The sequence below is a fragment of the Diceros bicornis genome, chromosome 3 (genome assembly GCF_020826845.1).
Source record: "Diceros bicornis minor isolate mBicDic1 chromosome 3, mDicBic1.mat.cur, whole genome shotgun sequence".
NCBI lineage: Eukaryota > Metazoa > Chordata > Mammalia > Perissodactyla > Rhinocerotidae > Diceros > Diceros bicornis.
Window position 1 is genome coordinate 26,681,828 of NC_080742.1, and position 18,270 is coordinate 26,700,097.

The window sequence follows — 18,270 nt, forward strand, 5'->3', positions numbered from 1 at the left end:
TATGAGGAGTTAATCTCAATACATAAGTAAACCTTACAAATGAATAAGTAATGAGCAAAGGGCTTAAATAGACTAATTACAAAGGAACGAAAATGGTTGAGAAATCAAAAATTATTCAATATCGTTTATAATCAGAGAAATAAATGGGATATTATTACTTCTTCCCCCACATTGGTAAATATTTTAAATTTTCATATACAGTATTAAATTTTACTTTCATCTCATTCACAGCTAGCATTTATGTATGCTAAATATTTGCTAGGCACTATTCTAAGCACTTTGCATATATTCACCCAATTTAATTCTCGTGATTATGGTATCATATCATACCTATGAGCTATGGTATAATTATCATCTCCTTTTTATAGATAGGAAAGCTGAGGCACTAGGAGATTATATAAGTTTCCCAAAGTCACCAGCTAGTGAGGGGTGAAGCTGGGACTGGGACTTGGGCAATCTGGCTTTGGCTTGTGAGCTCTCAACCACTCACCATCTTGCCTCTCCACTCTCAGCAAGGGCAAGGTAAGGCAGACATCACATGTGCCCATCGAAGTGTATATTGTTACATCATTTCTGGAAAACAATTTGTATATAAACACACACACCTCTCATAGTTTCAAAGCACTTTAATTATATAACACAAAGAAAACCCTAAGTATTATGTACTCAAAATCAGAGCCTAAAATTTTACATATAATAGGACACCCACGTGAAGATGTTGGCCATGGAAACATGGGGAAGTAAGTTTCTAGGAGATTTTTTAAAGGATATTTTTCTATGTTTTAAAAACTTCCTAAAATGACTTGCATAACCTTTTAGTCCAAAATCTCTGTAAAATCCTATTTAAATGTTAAAATAAAAAATAGTAACACATGGGCTCCTTAAACCTTAGAGGGGTTACAGGTTAAAGACTCACTGACTATAAAAAAGGGTTATCTTTCTAATACTGACCCTTTGTTTATTTGCCCACTTAGGTAGACTGAAAATAGGAAGAAGCCCTAAGTCCGTATCAGTTACATTTGACTCACCAATTCAACAAATACTGACTGTGGGCATTCTATGTGCCAAGTATTCTTCTAGGCATATTGCAGCAACCAAAAATATACCAAGTTTCTCCTCTTGTGGCATATTTATTCCAGCAGGGAGAGACAAACAATAAACAAAGAGATATGTGACAAACAAGAATAAAACAATAATAGGATTAGAGATTTATGGCGGGATACTATTTTTATAGGATAGTTAGAAAGGACATCTACATTAAGTGATATTTATGCAACGACAAAACAAAATAGGAGAAGAAGATATCTAAGGAAAATAAGCAGAGGGGACAATAAGCAGAAATCATGGGGTGGGAGTGTGCTTGGTTTGCACCAGGAGGCGATATGGCACGTGTGAAGTTGGTTAGGATGGGGAATGGGGAGGAGGTTGGAGACAAAGGCGATCTATGTAGGGCTTTTTAGGGCATTGTTAGAACTTTCCATTGCACTCTAAATGAGTGTGGATTTTGACTAGTGGAGTGACAAGGTCTGACTTAATTTCAAAAGAGTCATTCTGAATGTTGAGTGAAGAAGAGATGCTACGAAGGCAAGGATGGAGGCAGAAAGACTGGTAAGAAGATTATCGCAGTAGTCCACATGTAAGATAACTGAAACTTAACTAGGTTCATACGTAACAGTGGAGAGCATGAGAAACAATCAAATATAGAACAGATTGTGAAGGTACACCTAATAAGATTTGCTAATGGATTGGATATTGGGTATAAAGAAAGAGGGACATCAAAGGTGACTCTAGAGTAAGAGAAAAAGAGCAAAGTTAATTTCACTTAAATGATCTAACACTTCTTGTTCTTGCACATCAGAGTCTTGCCCCCTTTTAGTCCTGCCACTCTCTGAGGCAACATGGGGAAGTGCCATGCCTTTGTGATTCCTTAGCATCCTGAGTTATTTTTTTGACCAAACTGTGAGCCTCTTGGGGAGGGATATTGTCCTATTGTTATTTCTATCTTAAATACCTAGTACAATGCCTGGCATGTAGTAGGTACTGCACGTAATATTTGTTGAATGATTGTTATTTGTTTAAATGAGTAATTAATTAAACGACTAAATAATTATAGAATTTTCTATGTAATTTATTATGACAGTTTACTCTCTTTCTATTCCAGGGTGGAATCAAATTAATAAATGTATTTATGTGTTTAATAGAGTTTCTTTCATTCTAGACAGTCTTGGGTTCAGTTTTTCAAGTTGTTTTCCTAAATTACACATACTAATCAACATGTAATTATTAAGCTGGTCTCTAGAGCCTCTGGTGAAGGTCCCAGAACCACAACCTGGGCCAAAATCAAAATACTAATTCAATTCAGAGGGGCATGAAGCCTGTCCAGTGGGGATGACTAAGATGTTATATGTCCTGAGTGTTGGCAGCTTCATAAGTATTTCCTATGACTTGATTTGAAAACCTGAGACCTATTTTTAACTTTTTCTTTCTTTTTTTACCAGCCATAAAACCTGCAAATTCTTCCTTTATCGATAAGTAGGCTCCCATTCTCCATTTCTTCATTCTTGTTTATCTAGACAATCATAACCTCAAGCTCAGATTTCTGTGATTTTCTTCTAACGAATATCAACCATAAGGGCCCCCTGCCCTTCTTCCTAATTCCTTCCTATATATCAATTTCTGATTATTCTTCCTAAGTTTCAGGATTCGTTGTATCATTCCTATTAGAAAGAACTTAAGAAATCTCCCCTTTAGCCAAAGGATGCTGCCCAGTTTCCTCAGCCTGATTTGCAAGATGTCTTCACTTCTGACTGATATTTATGGAATGGCTCCCTGGGCAAGACATTTTGCTATATCACCTCACCTCTCTTCTCTAACTGTATTGCTCACACTCCCCTGCTCTAAGTAGAGAATCTTCTTTGTTATTTCCCTTCTTCTCTGTACTGCGACTATATGTGATTCTCATTTCTATCTTTTATCTGATCTTGCTTGATGAGCAAACCCTCTAACTCCTTTTTGTCAATCTGAAAGCTGCATAACCTTTCAGACTATATTTGAGAACTGCTTCCTGACACCTCCTGACAGCCATCTCAAGCTGTCCCCTACTGCGCTCTCTCCTGAAGTAATGCTGTACTCATGCATGTCAAACCTTTTAAACATTTATTATATCATAAAGTTCTTATAATTTTAATATGAGTTTTATTTTATTTTTTTTGCTGAGGAAGATTCACCTTGAGCTAACATCTGTTGCCAATCTTCTGTATGTGAGCTGCTGCCCCAGCATGGCCATGAGTGGTGTAGGTCCATGCCCAGGAACCGAACCTGGGCCACCAAAGCACAGTACACTGAACTTAACCACTATGCCACCGGGGCTGGCCACTCATATGAGTTTTATATTTTTGACTAGATTGTAAGTCCCTTGAAGGCAGGGGATATATATCTTCTTTTCTTTCTATCCCTATTTTTCAGTTACCCCACATAGTTTAGTATACCATGAATTGTTAATAAGTGTGTATTGCCTTGATTTGATTTAAGAAGTATCACAGTGGATGTTAACCATCTTTTATATCAAATTCTATGTAACACTCAGGAGCAAGTTTGTGACTTGCAGGGTTGGAGATTGGCAGCCACTACATGTGCATTCACCTTGTGACTACGATGTCTTACTTTTATTGAGCTTCTTGTCACCAATTTAATCTTATCCTGAGACCTAAAATATTAAGAATCAAACTTTATAAATTATATAAAAATGCATTTTTGATATCCATTGTCCACTTATGACATCTATTATGCTTTGCAGAGTCAGTGTAGAAGGTAGTGGGAAAGCAGAGACTTTGGAGTCAGTCAAACTGGAAGTAAAATCTTAAGATTCACATTTATTCACTCTAGAAACAGGCAATCTTATTTCTCTAATCCTCTGTTTTCTTTTCTGTACAATAGTACAGAGAATAATACTAACTACTTTATTGGATTATAGTAAGACATGCATATAAGGCACTTAAAACAGGTTTTAAGTCCTCAATAAATTTTAGAAATTATTATTACTACCATTAACATCATCATCTTTATTATTGTTATTAAGTTACAACAAGGCCTCATTTATTCAAAGAAATTATTATTATAATAATATCAATCACCTTAAAAATAGTTGTCAACCCAAAAGCAAGAAAGGAAAAATTGATGGCTATTGACCTCCAAGAAAGTAACTATCAAAAAGCTTCTTAAAATACTTTATTCCTGGGGCTGGCCCCGTGGCTTAGCGGTTAAGTGCGCGCACTCCGCTACTGGTGGCCCGGGTTTGGATCCCGGGGGCACACCAACGCGCCGCTTCTCCGGCCACGCTGAGGCCGCGTCCCACATACAGCAACTAGAAGGATGTGCAACTATGACGTACAACTATCTACTGGGGCTTTGGGGGGCAAAAAAAAAAAAAAAAAAAGGAGGAGGATTGGCAATAGATGTTAGCTCAGAGCCGGTCTTCCTCAGCAAAGAGAGGAGGATTAGCATGGATGTTAGCTCAGGGCTGATCTTCCTCACAAAAAAACAAAACAACAACAAAAAAACTTTATTCCTTTGTAAAGTACGGCCAGCCTAGCCTTCAAAATTGTATGTAAAATAAGGTAGAGTAGAAGGCACTAATTTATCCTGTCAGTAATGGGATACAAAAGTTGATTTAAAAAAACCAAAGAATTATAGAATAAAAGTATAAAACTTAAGAAAAATTTGGGGTCATTTAGTGTATGATAAGTAGCCTCACATATTATGAAATAAAATCCTGAGTATATCATTTATTGTACCAAAATAGTATAATTTATAAATCAAATTACCATAAATTATCAAAAAAGTAAAATTATTTATGGTAAATACTGGTTAGAAAAATAAATAAAAGAGAATAGGTATTTCTGCCAAATAGGATAAAAACATTTTATTAACTTGGAAAATATGTAACACATCCAGCTGAAACTGTGACATTGAACACACACATTTATATCACCTCCTCCTTAAATACCACTAAAATGATAGTAATGGGATTTTGAAAATGGTCTAAGGCACATGAACAAAGAATTAGGAGAAGAGAAAGTAACAAAATCTTGTTAACTGGAAAGCTGGTAGACAAGTGGTCAATGACCTACCAGACCCAAGAAAGCTGAATTCTATACCAGCAGTGGTGAAGATATCTGATTTACAAATAAAATTTCCCCAGAGGCTCAGATTTTGCTTACCCCTTGTTACCAACTTGTTACCTCTGGTTGTAGAGATGAAGGAGAGGCTAAAACCAGAATGATTAGTTGACAAATTCTTTAAGAAACAGTTGGATACACAAGATCCCTTCTCTCATTCCACCCGACTGGGTCACTCCTCCTCTCTCATTCTAGCAGGAAAGAATAGTTTAATTCTCTTGAGATAGTAAAACTAAGAATTTCTGCATTGTCCAAGTGAAACTTCCAGTCTTCTTCCTCTACTCCAGTCCAGAGCACTGGCAGACAGCCTTAACTATTCCAGGCAGGAGACGGCCAACTTTCATGCTGATTGAGGTCAGCCAAAGGCAGAGTGCCCCCGCAAAATGACCAACCTGGGTACCTTACAGAAAATTCTGTGGACAACGAACATGAGGACCCAATCAGCTTTCTAGTGCTTCAGAATTAAATATGAAAGAGAGAGAATCAACAACAGTAGCTTTGAGGAAGCAATTTCAGGGAGGGAAAAAACAGCTCTTCCCTCGTTATTGTATGTAGAGAGAGAAAAGATGATACAGAGTCCATAAGTAAGTCCCTTATTCATGGTGACATAAAAAAGGATTATTCAGAGAACAAAAAGAGCTCTTGGAAATTTAAAATATGCAGTGAAAACTAAAGCATCAATAAATTAATTACAAGATAAAGTTGAAGAACTCTCCTAGACAGTAGAGATGAAATTTATAAGAGCATGAAAAATCTAAGAGCACTAAAAAGAGAACTATAAAGAAACTAGAAGACTATTCCAGGAAGTCCAACATCTGTGAAAAAGGAGTTCGAGAAAGGGGGGAAAAAATAGAGGAAAGGAAATCTTAAAAAATTGATTCAAGTAAGTTTTCTAGAATAGGAATATGAGATTCCAGAATTTCTGTCAATTTCCTAACTGAATGGATGATAATGACCAAATACACCACTGTGATATTCCAGAACACTAAGGAAAAAGAGAAGATCCTGCAACTTTCCAGAGAGAAAAATCAATTTAATACAAAGTATTAAGAATTAGGGTGGCATTGGATGTCTTAGAAGTGTTATCAGAACTCAAGAAACATTGGAAAATGTCTTCAAAATTCTAAGGAAAAGAGTTTCTTAGGAGACTATTGAAGGATGTATCCACAAAAAAGAGAGTAAAACCAAGAAAGAGAAAAACAAGAGATCCATAAAACAGAGACTCCAACCAAGGGAGAGGAGGAGAAAATCTCCAGGATGATGGTAAAGGGACATCCTGTCTTAGATTGGGTTCCCTCAAAGCAGAACCTGGGGTCATTTAGTGTAAGATAAGTAGCCTCTCATATTATGAAATAAATACTTATTCCTAGTTCCTGCAACAAGGGATTAGGAGCAGTTTATGTGGCAGATAATCCCAGACAGCGGGAGTGACAGAAGGGGTGAGTGGGGGATAAAGAGGAAAAGCCAATATAAAGATACATTTATTAGGATCACAATGTAAGCAACCATGGCTTAATTCTGGAGGACCTCTGTGAGAAGCATCTGTAATGGCCCCAAGAATTGTTCCCTTGCGGGAGAGAAGGCTGCAACACCAACTCAGGGGCTCGCATCCCAGTGGTTCAGTATTACCCTTGGAAGATTAATTCCTCACTTGTGGGCTGTATTTGGGAGTAGGCTAAGGCACCCAGTCAGAGGGCATAAAGACATACAAAGAGAGCTTGAGATGGGATGATGCCAGAACAAGGTAAATCTGGGATTGCAGGGCACAGTCTTCAGCTAAAATCAAAGAAGTGGAGAGGATTTGAGGTGAGACAGCCAATGTGGCTGCTATAGATCCCTAGGTTTCAAGCCTACAGAGATGTTATCTGAGATTGCAGCAAGTTGTAATTCCTCAGAAGAGTTCTTCAAGAAGGTGAACTGGATACTCTCTTGGCTTTTAACATAATAAAGGAAGACACAGGGGGAGGGGAGAGTGTGGGCTTGTATTAGTGATAAGTCAATAGAATACTAAGTAATAGGGAAAAAAGAATATTATTAACTCCAAGGAAGACTACTGTTGGGTAATAAAGGAAAACTATTATAGTTTGTTACATGCCTGAATAGTGAATATCATTTACATGATAATAACAATATAAATACCAAATATTGAGCTACGTAAATTATGATATAACTATATTGAGAGTGGGTGCAAGGGGTATTCATTTGGGGGTGTGTGAAAGAGTGAGGTGCCAATAGTAGTGACTAAAATTTTAAAAGTTAAAAGTAGCAATATAAGTATATCATTTAGAAATGTGGAGTACATCAGGAAGCAATGTGGCTATTTTCATGTTTCTGCATGGTCAAGGCTTCCTGAAAATGGATATTGAGATGCTACATAGATAGAGAATGTTTCCTTTTTTCATCAGACCCATTTGTTCTTCACACCCCTAAGGGTGGTAGATTTGTAACCACTTTCCTTCATTGTGGAGCCCTCTAGCTCCCATTCAAAGAGCAATAGGGTAATAAAACCTTTCTTATCTCCTGCAGAGCCAAATACTTACATTTGAGGGTAGACACCTTCTCGTGTTCCCTTAGGAAAGGCTCTTTGTCTTTGTCTCTGTCGCTGTCTCTCTGTCGCTGTCTCTGTTGCTGTCTCTGTCGCTCTCTCTGTCTCTCTCTTGTCTCTTGCTGGAGGCGTGAGGGGTAGATGTGACAGCTCCTATGTAATCTCCCAGATTTATAATTTCTGGTGTCAGAAATACAGACCCCTTGCATGTAAAGTGATATCGTCCATCATCTTGTCGCCCTGTGGATGAAAACGGAGTGTGGAGAACTGAGGCAAGGTATTCTGTAAGTAATAATAGATCTGCCTCTGATACGGAAACCTAATGTTTACTGTTAGGATAAAATAAATACATGTAGATATAAAAATTTATCAGAAGTAAATACTAAAGAATCATCTAAAACAATTGAATTTGGTTATTTCAAGATTGGGAAACAAGGGTGGAGTCAGGCAGGGAACTGCTGCTTCTTATGACAAGCCTCGTATATTTATTTGACTCTTGAAACTGTGTACGTGTGTAACTTTGATAATAGTAAACTTTGAATTAAAAATTTAAATGACCACCTGTAAACTCTATCACAAAAGAAGGGCAACTATTTAGCATTATCCAACCAATTATATTGACCTTAAAATTTGTAGTAATACAATATCTTTAAATAACAGTTGGATTTTACTTTTACCGAATTGTTTGTTATACTCTTATTAAAGATTTATTAACCTACATTACACACTGTGGTTCAGCAAATGAATTCAAGAGCTATGCGGTTAAAGGAGCTGGGCTCATACTACAATTATTTAAGTATGGACACAAATGGCCTTCAAAGAATGCCTTGGGATTTTTTCATTTTCACTGGGCCAATACCTTTCTTCTCCAGGACCTTTTGCTGCAAATGTAATTGCACTTTATCGAGGTGGTTAGTCATACACAAAGGACTTCTGAGATGCCCGTTTGAGGTCCGCACAGTATTTTTCTAGCCAGTGTCAGCTATATAACTTGGTGACACAAAGGTTTTATCCTTGTCCCACATTTTTTCTTCTGAACCTTGAACAGTACTTCATTGTATGTTACAGTTATCGCAATAGCTTTTGTTGAAAAATAGATGAAAATGGTCTAAGGAACTGTTAACATTTTGATATTAACATGAAATTTGTCATTTCAAAGATGGAGAATGCTAAATAATAAGTTAATGTGAATTTTTAAAATTTGTTGCAGATCTGAAGTTGTTACCTACACAGAACCTATTGCTTCTTGCAGAAGAAGCAACGTTACTTTTTTCTGTAACTAAAATATTTGATAGACTATTTATTTTAAGGGGTCTTGAAGAATAAAGTTTTGGACATTTTCCTTCAGTGATGTATTATTTTCTCTGCATAATTTATTAATATTTTTAAAATTTATAATTTATATTTCCATTTAGTAGCTTAGTTACAATTAAAATTCTTCTGAGAAAAGTTCAGTTTAAAACATAGTATCATCATTACCATGATTTATTTGTCAGATGGAGAGTGGGGATAATAGCTAGAGGGGAAAGTGGGATAAAGTAATTTTTAAAAGTAAACTTTTTATTTTGGGGGTAATTAAAGATTTACAGAAGAACTGCATAGATACTATGGAGAGTGGCTACATACTGCAAGAGGAGTTTTTCTCAGTTACCTCTTTTTTTATATTTCATGTCTTTCCTCTAGATTTTTGTTTTGTGGTTACTATATGGTTTGTATAGAACGTCTCATAAATAAAGTAGTGCTTTTTCTGTTGCTAGTCTCTTATCTCCATTTGCCTATACAGATTTCATACTTTTTCTCCTCCCCTTTCATGTTTTGTTGTTACAAGTTATCCCTTTTTTATGTTTTGAGTTCATTACCATATTGAAGTAGCTTTAGTTATTTTTAATGTTTTTTTCCCTTTAACCTTTATGCTATAATTAAGTGTTTAACATCCCATTCTGTAATAGCTTTGCAATTTTCTGATTCTTTCTATTTGTTACCTTACTTAAGGTTTTGTGTACTTTTGCCTTTGTGTTTCTGGTAGAAGAGGTCCTTTTGACATTTGTTATAAGACAGGTCTAGTGGTGGTGAAATCCCTCAGCTTTTGTTTGTCTGGGAAAGCTTTTATTTCTCCTTCATATCTGATGAATAATTTTTCTGGATAAAGTATTCTTGGCTGGTAGTTTTTATCTTTCAATATTGTGAATATGTCATTCCACTCTCTCCTGGCCTGTAGAATTTCTGTTGAGAAATCTAGGTTATTGTCTTTTCTCACCCTGGCTGCGTTTAAAATTTTTTCTTTGTCATTGACCTTTGACAGTTTTAATATAATATGTCTTGGAGAAGGTCTTTTTGCATTGAGATAATTAGGTGTTTTATTAGCTTTCATGGACTTGTATACCTAGTTCCTTCTCCAGGTTTAGGAAGTCCTCAGCTATTATTTCTTAAAATAAGTTTTCTGCTCCTTTTTTCCTTCTCTTCTCCTTCTGGGTTACTCATTATCCTTATGTTGCTTTTTCTAATGGAGTTGGATATTTCTCATAGAATTTCTTCATCATTTTAAAATCGTAGTTCTCTCTCTCCTCTTCCACCTGAATCATTTCTAGATTTCTTTCTTTGAGCTCACTAATTCTTCTACATGCTCTGCTCTATTTACAATGCTTTGTACTGTATTCTTTATCTCATTTATTGAGTTCTTCAGCTCCAGATTTTCTGTCTGGTTCTTTTTTAGAGTTTTAATCTCTTTGTTGAAGTACTTCTTCATTCATTAATTTTATTCTTGAGTTCATTGAACTGTCTTTCTAAGTTTTCTTGTAGCTTGTTGAGTTTCTTCTTGACAGCTATTTTGAATTCTTTATCATTTAGGTCGCAATCTTCTGTGACTTCAAGTTTGGTTTCTGGAGAATAGTCATTTTCTTTTTGTGATATCATGTTACCATTTTTCTTGGTACTTGATGGGTTCTTCCTCTGCTGGCACATTTGTAGTAGTGAACACCTTTCTTATTTAGATAAAGCTTTGTTTGCTTTGATTCTGAGCTGCTTCTGATTGTATTTGAGAGCCAGTGCTTTCCACCCTCCACTGCCTCTGCCAAAGGTGTGGTCAGTGAGCTCGTTGTGCTGCTTGTGCTGCCGACCTCCAAGGTTGGTGGTGCCTTGGTACTGCCAGTGTTGATGAGATGATGGGCATTGCCACTGGTATCACCAGGCTGGCAAGCACCTCTGCTGCTTTGGGGTTTCCTGGGTTACAGGTTCCCTCACCATGGTGGGGGGAGGTCCAGGGAGGGTAGGAACTGGGATTATGAGTGCCTCCACCACATCTAGGTTGATAGGTTTGCAGGTGCCTCTGCTGCAAGTAGGGGGAGCCAGGATTGTGGGCACTGCTGCAGCTGGGGGGTATTGGGGTCATGGGCTCTGCTGCTGCTGCTGCTACCCAGCTCTCTGCAGCCTCAGGCACCACTGGAGCTGAAAGGCCAGAATTACATACACTGCCTCTGCTGCTGCTCTCAGGTTTTCTGGGTGCGTTGGCACCACCTCTGCTGGAGGCTCTGGGTTTGCAGGTGTGACTGTTGCAGCCAGGTGAACCAGGGTCATGGGCGCTGCCGCCACCACCATTGGGGGGGTTACCTGGGTCACGGGTGCCGCTGTGTTTCCTAGAGCTTCTGGTCACAGGCACTGCTGTGGTTCCTGGGGCATCAAGTCATGACTACTGCCACCACTGCTGGGGGAAGAGGTGGGGTTGGGTCATGAGTGCTGCTGCAGTTTCTGGAACCTCAGGTTACAGGCACCACTATCACTGCTGAGGGCACCGGGGTCTTGGATGCAAGCCCTGCTGCCAGGAGGACTGGGGATACAGGCACCGACACCATAGCTGGGGGAGGGGAAAAGGGTTGGATTGCGGTTGCTGCCATGGTTCTTGGAGCCTCCAGTCATGGGTGCCATGGTAGTTCCTGGAACTTCCAGTTGCTTGCACTGCTTCGGTTCCTGGGGCCTCCATTTGTGGGTGTTGCTGTGGTTCCTGGAGCCTCAGGTCACATGGGCCAACTCCACTCCTGGCATCTCCAGTCATGGGTGTTGCCACAGTTGCTGGAGCCTCTGGTCTTGGGAGCTTCCACTGCTGCTCCCCTGCTTCCACTGCCTCCATGAGGTCCGGTCCACCTACCCTGAGATGTATGATGTATGGGTCTCTCAGGCATTCTCGTGTGCTGTGCAGAGAATCCTTTGTTGGTGCATGGATGTCCTACTGGTGGTAACTTAGAGTGGGGAGAAAAAAAGTGAACAAATCACTCTGCCATGATGCTGACATCACTCCTAAAAATTTCTTAATATTAATTTATATGTATTATTTAAGTAGTATTTATTTAAATAATTTATCAAAATTTAAAATTAATTCAATTTAATTATATGTACTATGATTTATGTAATATTTATATAAAATTAGTATTTGTATTACAATTAAAATTATTTAAATATATTTAATATAATTTATTTAGTGGGTATTATATATGTCTTTGTTTAGAGTATCTTTTAAGCAAAGCTACCTTACACTTTATCTCAGTATCTCTAAGGTCATGAGTGCAGATCAGCACAGCATTATGAAGTTTATGAATCAAGTTGATACTTTAATTTTAGAATTTAAGTATTTTTGAACCATAAAGATGACAGAATGCATCTCAAAATTGAATTGGTGCTTAATAAAGAACTAAATAAACTCCTCAAATTTACAATCATCAGTTAGCAATCACCCTGCAAGTAATATACTTGGTAAAACTTCAAAACTGGACTACATTTGAAACTAAAGATAGCCTGTGTTATGTGTTGAATTCCTCCCCAAAATCATATGTTTAAGTCCTAACCCCCAGTACCTCAGTATATTTGGAAATAAGGTCTTTGCAGATGTAATTAGTTAAGCTAGAATGAAGGCATACTGGAGTAAGGTGGGCCCCTAATCCAATAGGACCAGTGTTCTTATAAAAAGGGGAAATTTGGAAAAATACAAGCACACTGGGAGAGTGCCATGTGAAGTTGAAGGAGAGATTGAGAATGCTAAAGATTGCCAGCAGAACACCAAAAGTCTTCCTAAGGAACCAACCATGCAGAAAACTTGATCTCAGATAAACCAAGAAAAATTTCCCTATCTTAAGATCAGTTGTTTGGCAACCTTAATTCCATCTACAACCTTAATTCTCTTTTGCTATGTCACATAACAGGTTCCAGAGATTAGGATACAGACAACTTTGAGAGGGACATTATTCTGCCTATTACAAAGCTCAAGGAAGGAAATAATAATAATAAAGCAAAAGTTAATGAGGTCAAGAAGAGAAAAACAATGGACCTAGTTAATAATTTAAAAATACTATTTTTTTAAAAAATGAACAAACTTGATCAAGAAAGAAAGGAAGGAAGCCTGAAGTAAGTAAGAAAGGATAAGGAGGTAAATAAGCGTTGTATCAGAAGAAAGTTTTTAAAAAATCATCAGAGATTATGTTGCAGGCATCTGTGAAAAAAGAATGGAAAATCTAGATGAAATGGACAATTTCCTAGGAAAATATAGGTTACCAAAATTGACCCAATTAAAATAATAGTGAGAAAACCTTATATCCAGGACATGGTTTCTAAATATCATTTCTCAATAAAAGGGACCAGGGCTCCTTGAAGATTCTAAGGTTGCATGAGTGAAATTATAAGAGGAGTCTGGAATATTTTGTGTTTTCAGAAAATGATAAAGGACTGAAAATAATAAGGGACTGTGTCTAGTACAAAATTTCCAACTTCTTTTTTTGTGAGGAAGATCAGCCCTGAACTAACATCCATGCCCATCTTCCTCCACTTTATGTGGGAGGTGACCACAGCTTGGCCTGACAAGTGGTGCGCGTTGGTGCGTGCCCAGTCTGAACCCGGGCCGCCAGCAGCAGAGCGCGCGCACTTAACCGCTATGCCACGGGGCCGGCCCTGCAAAAGTTCTAACTTCTTTTTTTTTTCTAGTTTTTTGTTTATTGTGGTAACATTGGTTTATAACATAGCATAAATTTCAAGTGTACATCATTATACTTCTATTTCTGGATGGATTATATCATGTTCTCATGTTCACTACCCAAATACTAATTACAATCCATCACCAAACACATGTGCCTAATTATCCCTTTCACACTCCTCCCTCCCCACTTCCCCTCTGGTAACCACCAATCCAATCTCTGTCTCTATGTGTTTGTTTGTTGTTGTTGTTATCTACTACATAATGAGTGAGATCCTATGGTATTTGACCTTCTCCTTCTGACTTATTTCGCTTTGCATAATACCTTCAATGTCTATCCATGTTGTCACAAATGGCTGGATTTCATCATTTCTTATGGCTGAGTAGTATTCCATTGTGTATATATACCACATCTTCTTTATCCGTTCGTCCCTTGATGGGCACTTAGATTGCTTCCAAGCCTTGGCTATTGTGAATAACGCTGCAATGAACACAGGGGTGCATGTATCTTTACGCACTGGTGTTTTCAAGTTCTTTGGATAAATACCCAGCAGTGGAATAGCTGGATCGTATGGTGGTTCTATCCTTGATTTTTTTGAGGAATCTCCACACTGTTTTCCATAGTGGCTGCACAAGTTTGCACTCCCACCAGCAGTGTATGAGAGTTCCCTTCTCTCCACATCCTCTCCAACACTTGTTGTTTCCTGTCTTGTTCATTATAGCCATTCTGACGGGCGTGAGGTGATATCTCATTGTAGTTTTGATTTGCATTTCCCTGTTAGTTAATGATGTTGAACATCTTTTCATGTGCCTGTTGGCCGTCTGTATATCTTCTTTGGAGAAATGTCTGTTCAGGTCTTTTGCCTATTTTTTAATTGGGTTGTTAGTTTTTTTGTTGTTGAGATGCATGAGTTCTTTATATATTTTGGAGATTAACCCCTTATCAGATGTATGGTTTGCAAATTTCTTCTCCCAATTGTTAGTTTGTCTTTTCATTTGGTTGATGGTTTCTTTTGCTGTGCAGAAGCTTTTTAGTTTGATGTAGTCCCATTTGTTTATTTTTTCTATTGTTTATCTTGCCCAGTCAGACATGGTGCTTGAAAATACATAGCTAAGACTGACATAAAAGAGCGTAGCGCCTATGTTTTCTTCTAGAAGTTTCATAGTTTCAGGTCTTTAATCCATTTGGAGTTAATTTTTGAGTATGGTGTAAGGTAAGGATCTACTTTCATTTTTTTGCATGTGGCTGTCCAATTTTCCCAATACCATTTGTTGAAGAGACTTTCCTTTCTGCCTTGTATGTTCTTGGCTCCTTTGTTGAAGATTAGCTATCCATAGATGTGTGGGTTTATTTCTGAGCTTTCAATTTTATTCCATTGATCTGTGTGTCTGTTTTTGTGCCAGTACCATGCTGTTTTGGTTACTATAGCTTTGTAGTATATTTTGAAATCAGGGAGTGTGATACCTCCAGCTTTGTTCTTTTTTCTCAGGATTCCTTTAACTATTCAGGGTCTTTTGTTGTTCCATATAAATTTTAGGTTTCTTTGTTCTATTTCTATGAAAATTGTTGTTGGATCTTTGATAGGGATTGCATTGAATCTATAGATTGCTTTATGAAGTATGGACATCTTAACTGTATTAATTCTTCCAATCCAAGAGCACAGAATATCTTTCCATTTCTTTGTGTCTTCTTCAATTTCTTTCAGTAATGTTTTATCGTTTTTGGTGTACAGATCTTTCGCTTCTTTGGTGAAGTTTATTCCTAGGTATTTATGCTTTTTGTTGCAATTGTAAATGTGATTGTACTCTTAATTTCTCTTTCTGCTACTTCGTTGTTAGTGTATAGAAATGCAACTGATTTTTCTACGTTGATTTCATACCCTGCAACTTTACCATATTCGTTTATTAGTTCTAAAAGTTTTTTTGTGGATTCTTTATGGTTTTCTATATATAAAATCATGTCATCTGCAAATAGTGAGAGTTTCACTTCTTCCTTTCCAGTTTGGATCCCTTTTATTTTCTTTTTCTTGCCTGATTGCTCTGGCTAGGACTTCCAATACTATATTAAATAAGAGTGGTGAGAGTGGACATCCTTGTCTGGTTCCTGTTCTTAAAGGGATAGCTTTCAGTTTTTCCACCATTGAGGATGATATTAGCTGTGGGTTTGTCGTATATGGCCTTTATTATGTTGAGGTACTTTCCTTCTATACCCATTTTATTCATAGTTTTTATCGTAAATGAATGCTGTATCTTGTCAAATGCTTTCTCTGCATCTATTGAGATGATCATGTGATTTTTATTCTTCATTTTATTAACGTGTTGTATCACGTTGATTGATTTGCGAATGTTGAACCATCCCTGCATCCCTGGAATAAATCCCACTTGATCATGGTGTATAATCTTTTTAACGTATTGTTGTATGCAATTTGCTAGTATTTTGTTGAGGATTTTTGCATCAATGTTCATCAGTGATATTGGCCTGTAATTTTCTTTTTTTTGTGTTGTCCTTGTCTCGTTTTGGTATCAGGGTAATGTTGGCTTCTTAGAATGAGTTCGGGAGCTTCCCTTCCTCTTCAATTTTTTGGAAGAGTTTGAGAAGGATAGGTATTAAGTCTTTTTTGAATGTTTGGTAGAATTCACCAGGGAAGCCGTCTGGTCCTGGACTTTTATTTTTGGGGAGGTTTTTGGTTACTGTTTCGATCTCCATACTGGTGATTAGTCTATTCAAATTCTCTATTTCTTCTTGATCCAGTTTTGGAAGGTTGTATGATTCTAAGAATTTATCCATTTCATCCAGATCGTCCAATTTGTTGGCATATAGCTTTTCATAGTATTCTCTTATAATCTTTTGTATTTGTGTGGTGGCTATTGTAATTTTTCCTTTTTCGTTTCTCATTTTCCTTATTTGAGCCTTCTCTCTTTCTGTATTGGTGAGTCTAGCTAAAGGTTTGTCAATTTTGTTTATCTTTTCAAAGAACCAGCTCTTGGTTTTATTAATTTTTTCTATTGTTTTATTGGTCTCTATTTCATTTATTTCTGCTCTGATTCTTATTATTTCCCTTCTTCTACTGATTTTGGAGTTGGTTTGTTCTTCTTTTTCCAGTTCCTGTAGGTGCATTGTTAGATTGTGTATTTGAGATTTTTCTTGTTTGTTGAGATAGGCCTGTATTGCTATAAACTTCCTTCTTAGAATCGCTTTTGCTGTATCCCATAAATTCTGGCATGTTGTATTTTCATTTTCATTTGTATCCAGGTATTTTTTGATTTCTCCTTTGATTTCTTCGTTGACCCAATCGTTGTTCAGTAGCATTTTCTTTAATCTCCACATATTTGTGACATTTTTGGTTTTCTTCCTATAGTTGATTTCTAGTTTCGTACCATTGTGGTCAGAAAAGATGCTTGGTATTATTTCAATCTTTTTTTTTTTTGTGAGGAATATCAGCCCTGAGCTAACATCCATGCCAATCCTCCTCTTTTTGCTGAGGAAGACCGGCTCTGAGCTAACATCTATTGCCAATCCTCCTCCCTTTTTTTTTCTTTTCCCCCAAAGCCCCAGTAGATAGTTGTATGTCATAGTTGCACATCCTTCTAGTTTCTGTATGTGGGACGCGGCCTCAGCATGGCCGGAGAAGCGGTGCGTCAGTGCGCGCCCAGGATCCGAACCTGGGCCGCCAGTAGCGGAGTGCGCGCATTTAACCTCTAAGCCACGGGGCTGGCCCTATAGGAATCTATGTTACGTTGATGGTCTCTTTAGTTTAACCTCTGTCTGAAAGCTCTACTCTTTAAGTCCCTTCTCCCAACATTTTATGTTTTTGATATCATGTCTAACCTCTTTTTGTGCATTTGTATCCATTACCCTCTTATCATGGAAATAGATAACTTTTCCTATTTGTGGTCTTCTCTTTTCCCCTTAAATCAGTCCCTTTAACATTTCTTGTAGTACTGGTTTCTTGGTGACAAACTCCTTTAATTTTTGCTTGTCTGGGAAACTTTTTATCTCTTTTTCCATTTTGACTGATAACCTTCCCGGGTAGTGTATTCTTGGCTGTAGGTTTTTTCCTTTCAGCACTTTAAATGTATTGTGCCACTGTCTTCTAGCCTGTAAGGTTTCTGCTGAGAAGTCAGCTGATAGCCTTATGGGATTTCTTTTGTATGTAACTTGTCTTTCTCCTGCGGCTTTTAGGATTCTCTCTTTATCTTTAATTCTGAACATTTTAATTATGATGTGTCTTGGTATGGGCCTCTTTGGGTTTATCTTGTTTGGTGCTCTCTGTGCTTCCTGTACCTGGATGTCTGTTTGCTTCCTTAGGTTAGGGAAGTTTTCAGCTATTATTTCTTCAGATAGATTCTCTGCCCCTTTGTCTTGCTCTTCTCCTTCTGGAGTGCCAATAACACAGATGTTAGCGTGCTTGATGTTGTCCCAGAGGTCCTTTAGACTGTCCTCACTCTTTTTAATTCTTTTTTCTTTTACCTGTTCAGCTTGGGTGATTTCTTCTAGTCTTTCATCCAGCTCACAGATCCGTTCTTCTGTATCCTGTACTCTGCTTTTGAGTCCCTCTAGTGAATTTTTCATTTCCAGTATTGTATTCTTCATT